Genomic DNA, 17,063 nt, shown 5'->3' with positions numbered 1-17,063 from the left:
ATAATAAATATTATTATTGTGCAAAAATTGGGCACTGTAAGCTGTACAATGCGGTGATGATGCGTTGTGCGAGTCAATTCCACCACAAATTAAATATGGAGGAGTGTTCATATTATGTACGCCAGGTTGCGCATCGAAGGCTTAATTTCTCGCCCTCTCTAACAGTCACTCGTTTATGTGACTAAGCCTTCCAGGCGTAATTTTTTTTTTCTAACAGAGACTCTACAAGTCTCAGCCGGACGACCGACAGGCAATCGCTACTACATGCTGAACTCATTCTTTTTGAAAGAGAAAAAGAACTTGGTACCTTACAGGTATTGTAGCAGCCTATTTTTTTAAAAGTTACACGCTAGAATGTTGCGTCCTGAACATAGCCTGGCGCACCGAAAAATGGGAAAATGGTGGGACCCTGTGTACTGTCGTTGCTTTTCTTACATCTTAAGAAGCCCGATGGTTTAAAAAAATACGTACGCTTGTAGATTTCCTGCGGCTCACAAATGAAGTATGAAGCACTATAGTCATGGCCGAGTACTTCCCCCTGGGCAGTGTTGCTAAACCAACAGTTACTTTGGCTAATCCCGCTGTCCTTCTATGATTTTCGCGCTCTCCCCTTCTTATATTCCAGCATATATATCCGCTAGAAATTTGTCATGCTTTAATTTTTGGATTGCAAAGCGGAGAAGGTATATCGTACTATTGCAGATATATTCGTATTGTTTCTAGCCGGGAAATCATGGCGCAATAAATTACGGACCACGAGTGTATTACAAGCGATATTATTTTTAATATTTTCTATTAGTTAAGGTACGAAAGCAGTACAGTCTAACTTAACACCGTATGGTAAGCGCTGCACTGTACAGCAAGTCCAACAGCATCCATCCATACGTAATCGCAAATGCATTTTGACTGCTCTTTGCAGACTCAATTTGCCTTCATTTGTTAGAAAAAGACGAAAATGAAAATTACTACAGCGCGGAAGAGGAAGGACAGTTAACCGGACCAGTTAATCAGTACTCTTACGCATGAAAGTTCGCCAAAGCTGCTATGACGATTCTTTGCTTAGATTGGACTGCAATGTGGCGCTACTTCACTGATAAACCATTGAATACGGCGAAGTTGGTGCTACCAAAATTGGTGAAGCCAAAGCGAAGTGGGGCAGAAACGCCGAACCAGCGTCTCCAGCCGTCTTGAATTTTCATGTCTTTTCAGAGCTGCCAAGTGACCTCACATAATAGGAAGCGCCACTTTGGTATTTCTGAACCATAGTCTTCCACTATATCTTGATGATAATACTCTTTAGCGTCCCTTCCTCTTTTAGCGCCGGGTATGGCTAGAAATACGGGAACATAGAGAATATTGGGGTGCGGTTAGCAGTGTGGCCTTGCGCTGTCGTGTTTAATGCTGTCGAGAGGGAGGCCCAATAAGCATGGGTGGCTTGAAAGGGTTAACATTTACTCGACAGCCAAGAATCTAAATATTCTTCCCATAACCTTTTCTGGACCTAGGAGAGCACTGCCTGGTTCTGGTGGATGATGCGCAATGAATGAAGTTTTAAAACAATGCGTTCGTCCTTTCGCCTACTTAAATGAGGCACTCGCTTTTTCCAGACCAGTGGAGAAGAATTAATGAGTTTAATAAAGACAAGACACAGCCGAGACAGGAATAAACAGGCTTTTATTGCAACAAAAAAAAAATCGCTTTCTTTCTTAACAATGTTTCAATCGGGGTGACGTGTGCCCGGTTATTTAATGACCCTTCAATCTTGTCGTTTCGTTACCTCTAGTTCCTTACATCGCCCGTATAAAGCGGCAGCGCCTCCAGACATTAGCGGTGACGCGACTCGTGTTTACAGCTGCATCCGAAATAAACAGGAGTGGGCAGCGAGTGCTTTGCACATGAGGAGGAGCACGAAACAACAACAATAGGAGAGGTGATGACGGGGAATCACCGAACTTATTGTAACTGCACATGCGAGAAAAGAAGTTAGCGCGAGGGAATAACCATGCGAGGGGATAATTAAATGATAACTAACGATGAGGGTAGTTAGTGACAATGCTATAGCGACCGTGCCTTGGAGCAAAAAGGATCTGCGGCCATGCTTGGCGTGGGGCCTGGCACTTTAGGTAGCACCAAAGCCGACGCCGTTCTGATTGAGCCTACGCTTGCTTGGAAGAGGGGGCACACGTTGTTGCCTGGCTTGACTGGGCTGTCGTGACGGAGCACGAAGGTTCCGACTCTTGGTCTGGTGGAGACACGCTTTCACTAGCGGGAACGATGTACGAAGAATTGAACAGGTGCTGGAACCGGGACGATCGGGAAGCCTGTGTGATAGAGAAAGAAATAGATACAAACAAACTTAACAGGTCTGCATGAGAAGCCCTTTCTTGATTGCGTGGTTTAGGATAGCGCGGCTGTCTGTAAAAGACCGGTTGAGAGAATTGACGTCATGCGCAAAGTGTCATCACGCCTTTCTTCTTCTTCTCTGTTATGAAATACAAAATATCGGCCGAATTGTGGTCACAGATAGGACGAGCTATACCAAAATGATAAGCACAAAAAAGAAACAACGAAAGACAAAACGGTAATGAAAACACAAAACACTCTAGGAAGTCTGTAAAATAACGGAAAGGCTCTAAAGTTCGTGTGTCCCGTTCGTAAAATGACTAAATCGAAGGCTTATTGCACCAGCGAGATGGATCTTCATCCACGCTACCGCTTTGCTACGATTGTCAAGCCAGCCCGACATCGAAGTCAATTGTGCGCGACGGCTTTTCATTAACTTAGCGTTAAAATTTCCAACTTTTATGAGTTCTGCGTTGGCTCCCAGTATCGCATGTGCAGAAACCAGTTGCTATATAGATCGTGTTCTCACCCCACTTATTGCGCGAAAGCGCAAAGGGCTAAATGTAATGACTCCGACGAAATATACCGTTGCGAACTTAGTGCACGCTTCGCACAATTTTTAGTCAAGGCATCCATTTGTGCGAGCACGCAATAGCTCGTTCGCTCGCACGCACATCAAATAAAGACACACACATAGGCATTACACGCACGCGCGATATACGATGCATGTATGCGTACGCTAATTTTGCGTGCACAGAGCCCCTCCCGGCTTTACAAAACACCATTTACTGTTTGTATTGAACCGCCAGACTGACTCAACACGGGCACGGTTTAATGAACTCGCAATCGTAAGCGAGTGAGTTTGCAGCGGTAATCGAAAAATTCCAGGCAATCCGTGATCAATGGGCCGCGAGAAACCTTTCTCGAAATTGGAGCTCCGTTCATCGCCACGTTCTTCGAAAAGTTTCGCACACGCAAGTTTGGGAACTATACGACGTCATCGTGTGGGACGGAATTACTACTCTATTTGGCATGACATGGGGGGCGGAGTAGAGAGACCAGAAAATATGGTTGAGAAACTTCTGCTGCAATTCCTACAGCTGGATAAACGCAACCCATAACCTCTGTTACGACCGCTCATAGATTAGGCATGGCGGTTGCTTCAGCATTGTCACTCCTTTACGTTTAGTTTCTGCCAAACTGGATCGCCAAAAACATTAAATCCCATGGCGCTTGATGACATGAAGTTTCTAATTAAATTTGGTGAAGTATTCGGAAGGCTTATAGTCGAGAAGTAGCATGACATTCAGTTAAGTAAGATGTGCCGCCTTCGGCACTCCGGAAAAAAAATGAGTATACGTAGGTACGAATATTTGTACTCTTCCAGTATTCCGACACGTGTATGACGTAGCTTAGGATGTACACGTAAGAATTACTGAAAACGCTGACTTTGAAGAAGTTCAGAGACTGTAGCACCGGCAAGAACTTCGGGCTCAACGGGGACCCTCCAAAATGTACTCTGTGTTTAATATCCCTTTGTGGTTGTGGTAGCGAGCGCGCGAGAATCCTTTATAGAAGGAACGGCAAGATCAGCTGAGGTAGCTGAGCGGTCGTGTCGTGTGCCCTCAGGAGCCATCCTTTTTATCAAGTTATGCTTCACTAGTAGGTTTTGTTAACTTAATTTTTTTTCTCTCTGTTATAAGAGCGATAGGTGATAGGATGACCGGTCTTGGGCTTTCCGTACAATAGATCTGAATCATAATGCGTGATCGCCATCTGTCTTTTTTTTTAATCAGGTGTGCAACGTGCCACACGAAAATAAGTTAAACACGCACTTAAAAAAAAAAGGAAGGGTGGCTGTACTTACTATTTACTTGTCTGACTATTTATTACCTTGGTATAACTGCCGTTGGTAACGGTAGAGTTAGTTACATTACTGAATAAACAAGAGAGAGAGAGAGAAGTTTAATGATACGAAATGCTGAGAGGTCGGCCTGAGGTATATTCCTCTAGCCAGCATTGGGGGAAGGGGAAGAGGGAAAGAAAGAGGGAAGAGGTGCACGATGGGTGACGATGAGGATAGAAGGAAGATGTAGAACATATCGCAAGCAATTTGGCATGCTCAAAGTCTGCAATCCAGGCCCGTAGTTTTTAAAAAGTTCAGTAATGCCTGAATGGCCTTGAAACTCGATTGAGCATCTGGCCAAGGGCCTAAAATAACGTCCTCCGACAACGATGCGCTGTCGAGACGCGTAAGGTCGTTGTCCAACCTTTCACGCTCTTCCACGTACTTAGGGCAGTCACAAAGCACATGACCTATAGTCTCAGTCACATTGCACACCTCACGGTGTAGAGAATCGGTGCGTCGCATGAGGTGCACGTATCCGCGCGTAAACGCTACCCCCGGCCTTAGTCTGTGCAGAAGACTGGCACAGCTTCGTTGAATTTTCGGTGGTAGCCTAAAATTCATGGCAGGGTCCAATCTCTGGAGTCGTCTGTGGCGATTATCCGGATTGTCCCAGTGCTTTGGTGTCAATTTTCGAATGACACTGGAGAGGAGACAGTTGGCGTCCGCTCTTGAAAAAAGAATTGAAAGCAGTGACTCTCGTTCTTCGAGTGCTTTCTTCGCTTCGGCGTCGGCCAGTTCGTTGCCCTGTATACCACAGTGACTGGGAATCCACTGAAATGTGATGTGGTGGCTGTTTTCTTGCGCTAAAGTGTAGAGCTCGGCAGTTTGAAGAGCCAACACTCTGTAAGCGCTTTCTTTCAACACCACTCTTAGTAGTTGAAGAGCCGATTTTGCGTCGCTGAAGACTGTCCATATTTGAGGTGGCTGTCGCGAAATATTTTGAACGGCCTCTCTGATTGCCACTAGTTCCGTAGATGTTGAAGTCGTCTTGTTATGCAGACGAAACCGTCGAATGACTTGATGCGCAGGCACGACGAAAGCCGCACCAGACGCATACGACGATACCGATCCGTCTGCATACACGCTCATCGAGGAGTCATATTCTTTCGATATATATTCAAGTGTTAAATGTCTGAGGCCGACGGTAGGTATTCGCGATTTTTTAGAAATTCCCTGAATACATAGACGTACCGGTATTTTGTCCATTACCCATGGGTGCATATGTGGAAGGTCAGCCGGGGCAAAGTATGCTGGTATGGCAGATTCTTGCCATACCAGGCATACCTTGCATACCTTGCCATACCTTGCCATACAAGGCAGTCGCTGTTACTAATAGGTCTCAGCTACGCATTCCAAACGCGGTTAGTACTACCAGATACAAAGTTGATAGCTTGAAACGCCATGACAGACCCGCTCTCGCATATCCAGAGTAGGTCCGATATAGCATCTCATCTACGATGCTATACTACATAGGTTATAGTACAGTATATAATGTATATATATACATATATATATATATATATATATATATATATATATATATATATATATATATATTACACATTTTGTCTGGCGGTACTAATGCGTTTAGAATTGATGTGCTGAAACCAACTAGTAACAGCGACTGCCTTGTCTATTCAGTAATGCTGCTAACTGTACCGTTACCAATTACATTTATACCGACGTAGTTACTAGAGCGACCACAAAGTGGCAAGTACAACGACCTTTATTTAAGTGCAGGCTTCCGCTTTGGAGCATCATCGTCATCATCATTATTATGATCATCGTCATCGTCACCTTTAGCCTATATTTATGTCTAGAGCAAGACGAAGGCCCCTCCCTGCAATCTCCAATTACGACTGTCTTTCGCTATCTGATTCCTACTTCCGCCAGCAAATTTTCTAATTTCATGACCCCAACTAGTTTTCTGCTGTCTTCAACGGCGCTTCCCTTCCCTTGACACTCATATTGTAACTCTAATGGTTGGCCGGTTATCTACCCTACGCATTACATCGCCTGCCCAGTGACAGTGACAAGAATTTTATTAGAGTGTCCTGAGGAACTTGATTGGGGGGAACCGAAGGCTCCCCGATATATTCAATTTATTTTCCTAATGTCAACTAAAATATCGGCTATCCCCGTTTGCTCTTTCATCCATTCCGCTCTTTTCCTGTCTCTTGACTTTACGAATAAAGTTTTTCGTTCCGTCACGCTTTTCACGGTCCTTAACGTTTTCCCGAGCTTTTTTGTTAACCTCCAAGTTTGTGCCCCACGTGTTAGCCCAGGAGGGATACAGTGATTGTACATCTTTTTTTACAGTGATAGTGGTAAGCTTCCACTCAGCATCGGACAATGTCTGCCGCATGCACTCCAACCAATTTTCGTTCTTCTGTAAATTTCCTTCTCATTATAAGTGTAGGCTGTGAGTAATTGACCTGGATAAGCGTACTCCTGTGCAGACACTGGATGAAATGGACAATGTCACATGTAAACCGAATCCCTTTGCTGTGATATTCGCCGTTGATACTCACTCCCAAGCCTTCCCAGTTTAATACCCTGAATACTTCTTCCAAGCAGTTAGCACTCTGTGCCGTGTCACAGGTCTGACCGCAGCTTTCGTCAGGTGCTCCGCGGCCGCTGGCGACAGAGGCAAAGGAGTTAATTGCAGGAGTCATGATGGAGGTAGTGAACAAATGACACACAAGGGAGGCCAATTCCTGCTATGGTGAGGGAATATTATTTTTGAAGCTTAGTGGGTCTTGCTAATTTTGTTTCACGAGCACTAGTACAGCCCCAGTGGCTCTCGGCAATTTTTTTTGCCGGTGTAAGGCGCTATACAAGCATGAAAATTTAGTGAACTGGAGGAGGCTTTGAACTTACAAGGGAGGCCAATTCCTGCTCTGGTGAGGGAATATCATTTTTGAAGCTTAGTGGGTCTTGTTAATTTTGTTTCACCAGCACTAGTACAGCCCCAGTGGCTCTCGGCAATTTTTTTTGCCGGTGTAAGGCGCTATACAAGCATGAAAATGTAGTGAACTGGAGGAGGCTTTGAACTTACAAGGGAGGCCAATTCCTGCTCTGGTGAGGGAATATCATTTTTGAAGCTTAGTGGGTCTTGTTAATTTTGTTTCACCAGCACTAGTACAGCCCCAGTGGCTCTCGGCAATTTTTTTTGCCGGTGTAAGGCGCTATACAAGCATGAAAATGTAGTGAACTGGAGGAGGCTTTGAACTTACAAGGGAGGCCAATTCCTGCTCTGGTGAGGGAATATCATTTTTGAAGCTTAGTGGGTCTTGCTAATTTGGTTTCACCAGGACTAGTACAGCCCCAGCGGCTCTCGGCTATTTTTTTTGCCGGTGTAAGGCGCTACTACAAGCATGAAAATGTAGTGAACTGGAGGAGGCTTTGAACTTACAAGGGAGGCCAATTCCTGCTCTGGTGAGGGAATATCATTTTTGAAGCTTAGTGGGTCTTGCTAATTTTGTTTCACCAGCACTAGTACAGCCCCAGTGGCTCTCGGCAATTTTTTTGCCGGTGTAAGGCGCTATACAAGCATGAAAATGTAGTGAACTGGAGGAGGCTTTGAACTTACAAGGGAGGCCAATTCCTGCTCTGGTGAGGGAATATCATTTTTGAAGCTTAGTGGGTCTTGTTAATTTTGTTTCACCAGCACTAGTACAGCCCCAGTGGCTCTCGGCAATTTTTTTGCCGGTGTAAGGCGCTATACAAGCATGAAAATGTAGTGAACTGGAGGAGGCTTTGAACTTACAAGGGAGGCCAATTCCTGCTCTGGTGAGCGAATATCATTTTTGAAGCTTAGTGGGTCTTGCTAATTTTGTTTCACCAGCACTAGTACAGCCCCAGTGGCTCTCGGCAATTTTTTTGCCGGTGTAAGGCGCTATACAAGCATGAAAATTTAGTGAACTGGAGGAGGCTTTGAACTTACAAGGGAGGCCAATTCCTGCTCTGGTGAGGGAATATCATTTTTGAAGCTTACTGGGTCTTGTTAATTTTGTTTCACCAGCACTAGTACAGCCCCAGTGGCTCTCGGCAATTTTTTTGCCGGTGTAAGGCGCTATACAAGCATGAAAATGTAGTGAACTGGAGGAGGCTTTGAACTTACAAGGGAGGCCAATTCCTGCTCTGGTGAGGGAATATCATTTTTGAAGCTTAGTGGGTCTTGTTAATTTTGTTTCACCAGCACTAGTACAGCCCCAGCGGCTCTCGGCTATTTTTTTTGCCGGTGTAAGGCGCTACTACAAGCATGAAAATGTAGTGAACTGGAGGAGGCTTTGAACTTACAAGGGAGGCCAATTCCTGCTCTGGTGAGGGAATATCATTTTTGAAGCTTAGTGGGTCTTGCTAATTTTGTTTCACCAGCACTAGTACAACCCCAGTGGCTCTCGGCAATTTTTTTGCCGGTGTAAGGCGCTATACAAGCATGAAAATGTAGTGAACTGGAGGAGGCTTTGAACTTACAAGGGAGGCCAATTCCTGCTCTGGTGAGGGAATATCATTTTTGAAGCTTAGTGGGTCTTGCTAATTTTGTTTCACCAGCACTGGTACAGCCCCTGTGGCTCTCGGCAATTTTTTTGCCGGTGTAAGGCGCTATACAAGCATGAAAATTTAGTGAACTGGAGGAGGCTTTGAACTTACAAGGGAGGCCAATTCCTGCTCTGGTGAGGGAATATCATTTTTGAAGCTTAGTGGGTCTTGTTAATTTTGTTTCACCAGCACTAGTACAGCCCCAGTGGCTCTCGGCAATTTTTTTTGCCGGTGTAAGGCGCTATACAAGCATGAAAATGTAGTGAACTGGAGGAGGCTTTGAACTTACAAGGGAGGCCAATTCCTGCTCTGGTGAGGGAATATCATTTTTGAAGCTTAGTGGGTCTTGCTAATTTGGTTTCACCAGGACTAGTACAGCCCCAGCGGCTCTCGGCTATTTTTTTTGCCGGTGTAAGGCGCTACTACAAGCATGAAAATGTAGTGAACTGGAGGAGGCTTTGAACTTACAAGGGAGGCCAATTCCTTCTCTGGTGAGGGAATATCATTTTTGAAGCTTAGTGGGTCTTGCTAATTTTGTTTCACCAGCACTAGTACAGCCCCAGTGGCTCTCGGCAATTTTTTTGCCGGTGTAAGGCGCTATACAAGCATGAAAATGTAGTGAACTGGAGGAGGCTTTGAACTTACAAGGGAGGCCAATTCCTGCTCTGGTGAGGGAATATCATTTTTGAAGCTTAGTGGGTCTTGTTAATTTTGTTTCACCAGCACTAGTACAGCCCCAGTGGCTCTCGGCAATTTTTTTGCCGGTGTAAGGCGCTATACAAGCATGAAAATGTAGTGAACTGGAGGAGGCTTTGAACTTACAAGGGAGGCCAATTCCTGCTCTGGTGAGCGAATATCATTTTTGAAGCTTAGTGGGTCTTGCTAATTTTGTTTCACCAGCACTAGTACAGCCCCAGTGGCTCTCGGCAATTTTTTTGCCGGTGTAAGGCGCTATACAAGCATGAAAATTTAGTGAACTGGAGGAGGCTTTGAACTTACAAGGGAGGCCAATTCCTGCTCTGGTGAGGGAATATCATTTTTGAAGCTTAGTGGGTCTTGTTAATTTTGTTTCACCAGCACTAGTACAGCCCCAGTGGCTCTCGGCAATTTTTTTGCCGGTGTAAGGCGCTATACAAGCATGAAAATGTAGTGAACTGGAGGAGGCTTTGAACTTACAAGGGAGGCCAATTCCTGCTCTGGTGAGGGAATATCATTTTTGAAGCTTAGTGGGTCTTGTTAATTTTGTTTCACCAGCACTAGTACAGCCCCAGTGGCTCTCGGTAATTTTTTTGCCGGTGTAAGGCGCTATACAAGCATGAAAATGTAGTGAACTGGAGGAGGCTTTGAACTTACAAGGGAGGCCAATTCCTGCTCTGGTGAGCGAATATCATTTTTGAAGCTTAGTGGGTCTTGCTAATTTTGTTTCACCAGCACTAGTACAGCCCCAGTGGCTCTCGGCAATTTTTTTGCCGGTGTAAGGCGCTATACAAGCATGAAAATTTAGTGAACTGGAGGAGGCTTTGAACTTACAAGGGAGGCCAATTCCTGCTCTGGTGAGGGAATATCATTTTTGAAGCTTAGTGGGTCTTGTTAATTTTGTTTCACCAGCACTAGTACAGCCCCAGTGGCTCTCGGCAATTTTTTTGCCGGTGTAAGGCGCTATACAAGCATGAAAATGTAGTGAACTGGAGGAGGCTTTGAACTTACAAGGGAGGCCAATTCCTGCTCTGGTGAGGGAATATCATTTTTGAAGCTTAGTGGGTCTTGTTAATTTTGTTTCACCAGCACTAGTACAGCCCCAGCGGCTCTCGGCTATTTTTTTTGCCGGTGTAAGGCGCTACTACAAGCATGAAAATGTAGTGAACTGGAGGAGGCTTTGAACTTACAAGGGAGGCCAATTCCTGCTCTGGTGAGGGAATATCATTTTTGAAGCTTAGTGGGTCTTGCTAATTTTGTTTCACCAGCACTAGTACAGCCCCAGTGGCTCTCGGCAATTTTTTTGCCGGTGTAAGGCGCTATACAAGCATGAAAATGTAGTGAACTGGAGGAGGCTTTGAACTTACAAGGGAGGCCAATTCCTGCTCTGGTGAGGGAATATCATTTTTGAAGCTTAGTGGGTCTTGCTAATTTTGTTTCACCAGCACTAGTACAGCCCCAGTGGCTCTCGGCAATTTTTTTGCCGGTGTAAGGCGCTATACAAGCATGAAAATTTAGTGAACTGGAGGAGGCTTTGAACTTACAAGGGAGGCCAATTCCTGCTCTGGTGAGGGAATATCATTTTTGAAGCTTAGTGGGTCTTGTTAATTTTGTTTCACCAGCACTAGTACAGCCCCAGTGGCTCTCGGCAATTTTTTTTGCCGGTGTAAGGCGCTATACAAGCATGAAAATGTAGTGAACTGGAGGAGGCTTTGAACTTACAAGGGAGGCCAATTCCTGCTCTGGTGAGGGAATATCATTTTTGAAGCTTAGTGGGTCTTGTTAATTTTGTTTCACCAGCACTAGTAGAGCCCCAGCGGCTCTCGGCTATTTTTTTTGCCGGTGTAAGGCGCTACTACAAGCATGAAAATGTAGTGAACTGGAGGAGGCTTTGAACTTACAAGGGAGGCCAATTCCTGCTCTGGTGAGGGAATATCATTTTTGAAGCTTAGTGGGTCTTGCTAATTTTGTTTCACCAGCACTAGTACAGCCCCAGTGGCTCTCGGCAATTTTTTTGCCGGTGTAAGGCGCTATACAAGCATGAAAATGTAGTGAACTGGAGGAGGCTTTGAACTTACAAGGGAGGCCAATTCCTGCTCTGGTGAGGGAATATCATTTTTGAAGCTTAGTGGGTCTTGCTAATTTTGTTTCACCAGCACTAGTACAGCCCCAGTGGCTCTCGGCAATTTTTTTGCCGGTGTAAGGCGCTATACAAGCATGAAAATTTAGTGAACTGGAGGAGGCTTTGAACTTACAAGGGAGGCCAATTCCTGCTCTGGTGAGGGAATATCATTTTTGAAGCTTAGTGGGTCTTGTTAATTTTGTTTCACCAGCACTAGTACAGCCCCAGTGGCTCTCGGCAATTTTTTTTGCCGGTGTAAGGCGCTATACAAGCATGAAAATGTAGTGAACTGGAGGAGGCTTTGAACTTACAAGGGAGGCCAATTCCTGCTCTGGTGAGGGAATATCATTTTTGAAGCTTAGTGGGTCTTGCTAATTTGGTTTCACCAGGACTAGTACAGCCCCAGCGGCTCTCGGCTATTTTTTTTGCCGGTGTAAGGCGCTACTACAAGCATGAAAATGTAGTGAACTGGAGGAGGCTTTGAACTTACAAGGGAGGCCAATTCCTTCTCTGGTGAGGGAATATCATTTTTGAAGCTTAGTGGGTCTTGCTAATTTTGTTTCACCAGCACTAGTACAGCCCCAGTGGCTCTCGGCAATTTTTTTGCCGGTGTAAGGCGCTATACAAGCATGAAAATGTAGTGAACTGGAGGAGGCTTTGAACTTACAAGGGAGGCCAATTCCTGCTCTGGTGAGGGAATATCATTTTTGAAGCTTAGTGGGTCTTGTTAATTTTGTTTCACCAGCACTAGTACAGCCCCAGTGGCTCTCGGCAATTTTTTTGCCGGTGTAAGGCGCTATACAAGCATGAAAATGTAGTGAACTGGAGGAGGCTTTGAACTTACAAGGGAGGCCAATTCCTGCTCTGGTGAGCGAATATCATTTTTGAAGCTTAGTGGGTCTTGCTAATTTTGTTTCACCAGCACTAGTACAGCCCCAGTGGCTCTCGGCAATTTTTTTGCCGGTGTAAGGCGCTATACAAGCATGAAAATTTAGTGAACTGGAGGAGGCTTTGAACTTACAAGGGAGGCCAATTCCTGCTCTGGTGAGGGAATATCATTTTTGAAGCTTAGTGGGTCTTGTTAATTTTGTTTCACCAGCACTAGTACAGCCCCAGTGGCTCTCGGCAATTTTTTTGCCGGTGTAAGGCGCTATACAAGCATGAAAATGTAGTGAACTGGAGGAGGCTTTGAACTTACAAGGGAGGCCAATTCCTGCTCTGGTGAGGGAATATCATTTTTGAAGCTTAGTGGGTCTTGTTAATTTTGTTTCACCAGCACTAGTACAGCCCCAGTGGCTCTCGGCAATTTTTTTGCCGGTGTAAGGCGCTATACAAGCATGAAAATGTAGTGAACTGGAGGAGGCTTTGAACTTACAAGGGAGGCCAATTCCTGCTCTGGTGAGCGAATATCATTTTTGAAGCTTAGTGGGTCTTGCTAATTTTGTTTCACCAGCACTAGTACAGCCCCAGTGGCTCTCGGCAATTTTTTTGCCGGTGTAAGGCGCTATACAAGCATGAAAATTTAGTGAACTGGAGGAGGCTTTGAACTTACAAGGGAGGCCAATTCCTGCTCTGGTGAGGGAATATCATTTTTGAAGCTTAGTGGGTCTTGTTAATTTTGTTTCACCAGCACTAGTACAGCCCCAGTGGCTCTCGGCAATTTTTTTGCCGGTGTAAGGCGCTATACAAGCATGAAAATGTAGTGAACTGGAGGAGGCTTTGAACTTACAAGGGAGGCCAATTCCTGCTCTGGTGAGGGAATATCATTTTTGAAGCTTAGTGGGTCTTGTTAATTTTGTTTCACCAGCACTAGTACAGCCCCAGCGGCTCTCGGCTATTTTTTTTGCCGGTGTAAGGCGCTACTACAAGCATGAAAATGTAGTGAACTGGAGGAGGCTTTGAACTTACAAGGGAGGCCAATTCCTGCTCTGGTGAGGGAATATCATTTTTGAAGCTTAGTGGGTCTTGCTAATTTTGTTTCACCAGCACTAGTACAGCCCCAGTGGCTCTCGGCAATTTTTTTGCCGGTGTAAGGCGCTATACAAGCATGAAAATGTAGTGAACTGGAGGAGGCTTTGAACTTACAAGGGAGGCCAATTCCTGCTCTGGTGAGCGAATATCATTTTTGAAGCTTAGTGGGTCTTGCTAATTTTGTTTCACCAGCACTAGTACAGCCCCAGTGGCTCTCGGCAATTTTTTTGCCGGTGTAAGGCGCTATACAAGCATGAAAATTTAGTGAACTGGAGGAGGCTTTGAACTTACAAGGGAGGCCAATTCCTGCTCTGGTGAGGGAATATCATTTTTGAAGCTTAGTGGGTCTTGCTAATTTTGTTTCACCAGCACTAGTACAGCCCCAGTGGCTCTCGGCAATTTTTTTGCCGGTGTAAGGCGCTATACAAGCATGAAAATTTAGTGAACTGGAGGAGGCTTTGAACTTACAAGGGAGGCCAATTCCTGCTCTGGTGAGGGAATATCATTTTTGAAGCTTAGTGGGTCTTGTTAATTTTGTTTCACCAGCACTAGTACAGCCCCAGTGGCTCTCGGCAATTTTTTTTGCCGGTGTAAGGCGCTATACAAGCATGAAAATGTAGTGAACTGGAGGAGGCTTTGAACTTACAAGGGAGGCCAATTCCTGCTCTGGTGAGGGAATATCATTTTTGAAGCTTAGTGGGTCTTGTTAATTTTGTTTCACCAGCACTAGTAGAGCCCCAGCGGCTCTCGGCTATTTTTTTTGCCGGTGTAAGGCGCTACTACAAGCATGAAAATGTAGTGAACTGGAGGAGGCTTTGAACTTACAAGGGAGGCCAATTCCTGCTCTGGTGAGGGAATATCATTTTTGAAGCTTAGTGGGTCTTGCTAATTTTGTTTCACCAGCACTAGTACAGCCCCAGTGGCTCTCGGCAATTTTTTTGCCGGTGTAAGGCGCTATACAAGCATGAAAATGTAGTGAACTGGAGGAGGCTTTGAACTTACAAGGGAGGCCAATTCCTGCTCTGGTGAGGGAATATCATTTTTGAAGCTTAGTGGGTCTTGCTAATTTTGTTTCACCAGCACTAGTACAGCCCCAGTGGCTCTCGGCAATTTTTTTGCCGGTGTAAGGCGCTATACAAGCATGAAAATTTAGTGAACTGGAGGAGGCTTTGAACTTACAAGGGAGGCCAATTCCTGCTCTGGTGAGGGAATATCATTTTTGAAGCTTAGTGGGTCTTGTTAATTTTGTTTCACCAGCACTAGTACAGCCCCAGTGGCTCTCGGCAATTTTTTTTGCCGGTGTAAGGCGCTATACAAGCATGAAAATGTAGTGAACTGGAGGAGGCTTTGAACTTACAAGGGAGGCCAATTCCTGCTCTGGTGAGGGAATATCATTTTTGAAGCTTAGTGGGTCTTGCTAATTTGGTTTCACCAGGACTAGTACAGCCCCAGCGGCTCTCGGCTATTTTTTTTGCCGGTGTAAGGCGCTACTACAAGCATGAAAATGTAGTGAACTGGAGGAGGCTTTGAACTTACAAGGGAGGCCAATTCCTTCTCTGGTGAGGGAATATCATTTTTGAAGCTTAGTGGGTCTTGCTAATTTTGTTTCACCAGCACTAGTACAGCCCCAGTGGCTCTCGGCAATTTTTTTGCCGGTGTAAGGCGCTATACAAGCATGAAAATGTAGTGAACTGGAGGAGGCTTTGAACTTACAAGGGAGGCCAATTCCTGCTCTGGTGAGGGAATATCATTTTTGAAGCTTAGTGGGTCTTGTTAATTTTGTTTCACCAGCACTAGTACAGCCCCAGTGGCTCTCGGCAATTTTTTTGCCGGTGTAAGGCGCTATACAAGCATGAAAATGTAGTGAACTGGAGGAGGCTTTGAACTTACAAGGGAGGCCAATTCCTGCTCTGGTGAGCGAATATCATTTTTGAAGCTTAGTGGGTCTTGCTAATTTTGTTTCACCAGCACTAGTACAGCCCCAGTGGCTCTCGGCAATTTTTTTGCCGGTGTAAGGCGCTATACAAGCATGAAAATTTAGTGAACTGGAGGAGGCTTTGAACTTACAAGGGAGGCCAATTCCTGCTCTGGTGAGGGAATATCATTTTTGAAGCTTAGTGGGTCTTGTTAATTTTGTTTCACCAGCACTAGTACAGCCCCAGTGGCTCTCGGCAATTTTTTTGCCGGTGTAAGGCGCTATACAAGCATGAAAATGTAGTGAACTGGAGGAGGCTTTGAACTTACAAGGGAGGCCAATTCCTGCTCTGGTGAGGGAATATCATTTTTGAAGCTTAGTGGGTCTTGTTAATTTTGTTTCACCAGCACTAGTACAGCCCCAGTGGCTCTCGGCAATTTTTTTGCCGGTGTAAGGCGCTATACAAGCATGAAAATGTAGTGAACTGGAGGAGGCTTTGAACTTACAAGGGAGGCCAATTCCTGCTCTGGTGAGCGAATATCATTTTTGAAGCTTAGTGGGTCTTGCTAATTTTGTTTCACCAGCACTAGTACAGCCCCAGTGGCTCTCGGCAATTTTTTTGCCGGTGTAAGGCGCTATACAAGCATGAAAATTTAGTGAACTGGAGGAGGCTTTGAACTTACAAGGGAGGCCAATTCCTGCTCTGGTGAGGGAATATCATTTTTGAAGCTTAGTGGGTCTTGTTAATTTTGTTTCACCAGCACTAGTACAGCCCCAGTGGCTCTCGGCAATTTTTTTGCCGGTGTAAGGCGCTATACAAGCATGAAAATGTAGTGAACTGGAGGAGGCTTTGAACTTACAAGGGAGGCCAATTCCTGCTCTGGTGAGGGAATATCATTTTTGAAGCTTAGTGGGTCTTGTTAATTTTGTTTCACCAGCACTAGTACAGCCCCAGCGGCTCTCGGCTATTTTTTTTGCCGGTGTAAGGCGCTACTACAAGCATGAAAATGTAGTGAACTGGAGGAGGCTTTGAACTTACAAGGGAGGCCAATTCCTGCTCTGGTGAGGGAATATCATTTTTGAAGCTTAGTGGGTCTTGCTAATTTTGTTTCACCAGCACTAGTACAGCCCCAGTGGCTCTCGGCAATTTTTTTGCCGGTGTAAGGCGCTATACAAGCATGAAAATGTAGTGAACTGGAGGAGGCTTTGAACTTACAAGGGAGGCCAATTCCTGCTCTGGTGAGGGAATATCATTTTTGAAGCTTAGTGGGTCTTGCTAATTTTGTTTCACCAGCACTAGTACAGCCCCAGTGGCTCTCGGCAATTTTTTTGCCGGTGTAAGGCGCTATACAAGCATGAAAATTTAGTGAACTGGAGGAGGCTTTGAACTTACAAGGGAGGCCAATTCCTGCTCTGGTGAGGGAATATCATTTTTGAAGCTTAGTGGGTCTTGTTAATTTTGTTTCACCAGCACTAGTACAGCCCCAGTGGCTCTCGGCAATTTTTTTTGCCGGTGTAAGGCGCTATACAAGCATGAAAATGTAGTGAACTGGAGGAGGCTT

The 17,063-nt window shown here is 45.2% G+C and overlaps 1 protein-coding gene across 2 annotated transcripts in view; it reads right to left on the bottom strand.

Annotated features, from left to right (window-relative positions):
* Positions 1–1,655: 1,655 nt before the first annotated feature.
* Positions 1,656–17,063, bottom strand: part of LOC126539210 (uncharacterized) — a 215,220-nt gene continuing 199,812 nt past the window's right edge. For both annotated transcript variants that reach the window (XM_055074783.1, XM_050185963.2), the window contains exon 4: positions 1,656–2,321. The gene's annotated coding sequence lies outside the window, so the exon portion shown is untranslated. The remainder of the gene's footprint in view (positions 2,322–17,063) is intronic.

This window comes from Dermacentor andersoni, chromosome 3 (assembly GCF_023375885.2).
Source record: "Dermacentor andersoni chromosome 3, qqDerAnde1_hic_scaffold, whole genome shotgun sequence".
Classification (NCBI taxonomy): Eukaryota; Metazoa; Arthropoda; class Arachnida; order Ixodida; family Ixodidae; genus Dermacentor; species Dermacentor andersoni.
The sequence above is the reverse complement of the archived record's forward strand: the minus strand, read 5'-3'. Positions and strand labels throughout refer to the sequence as shown.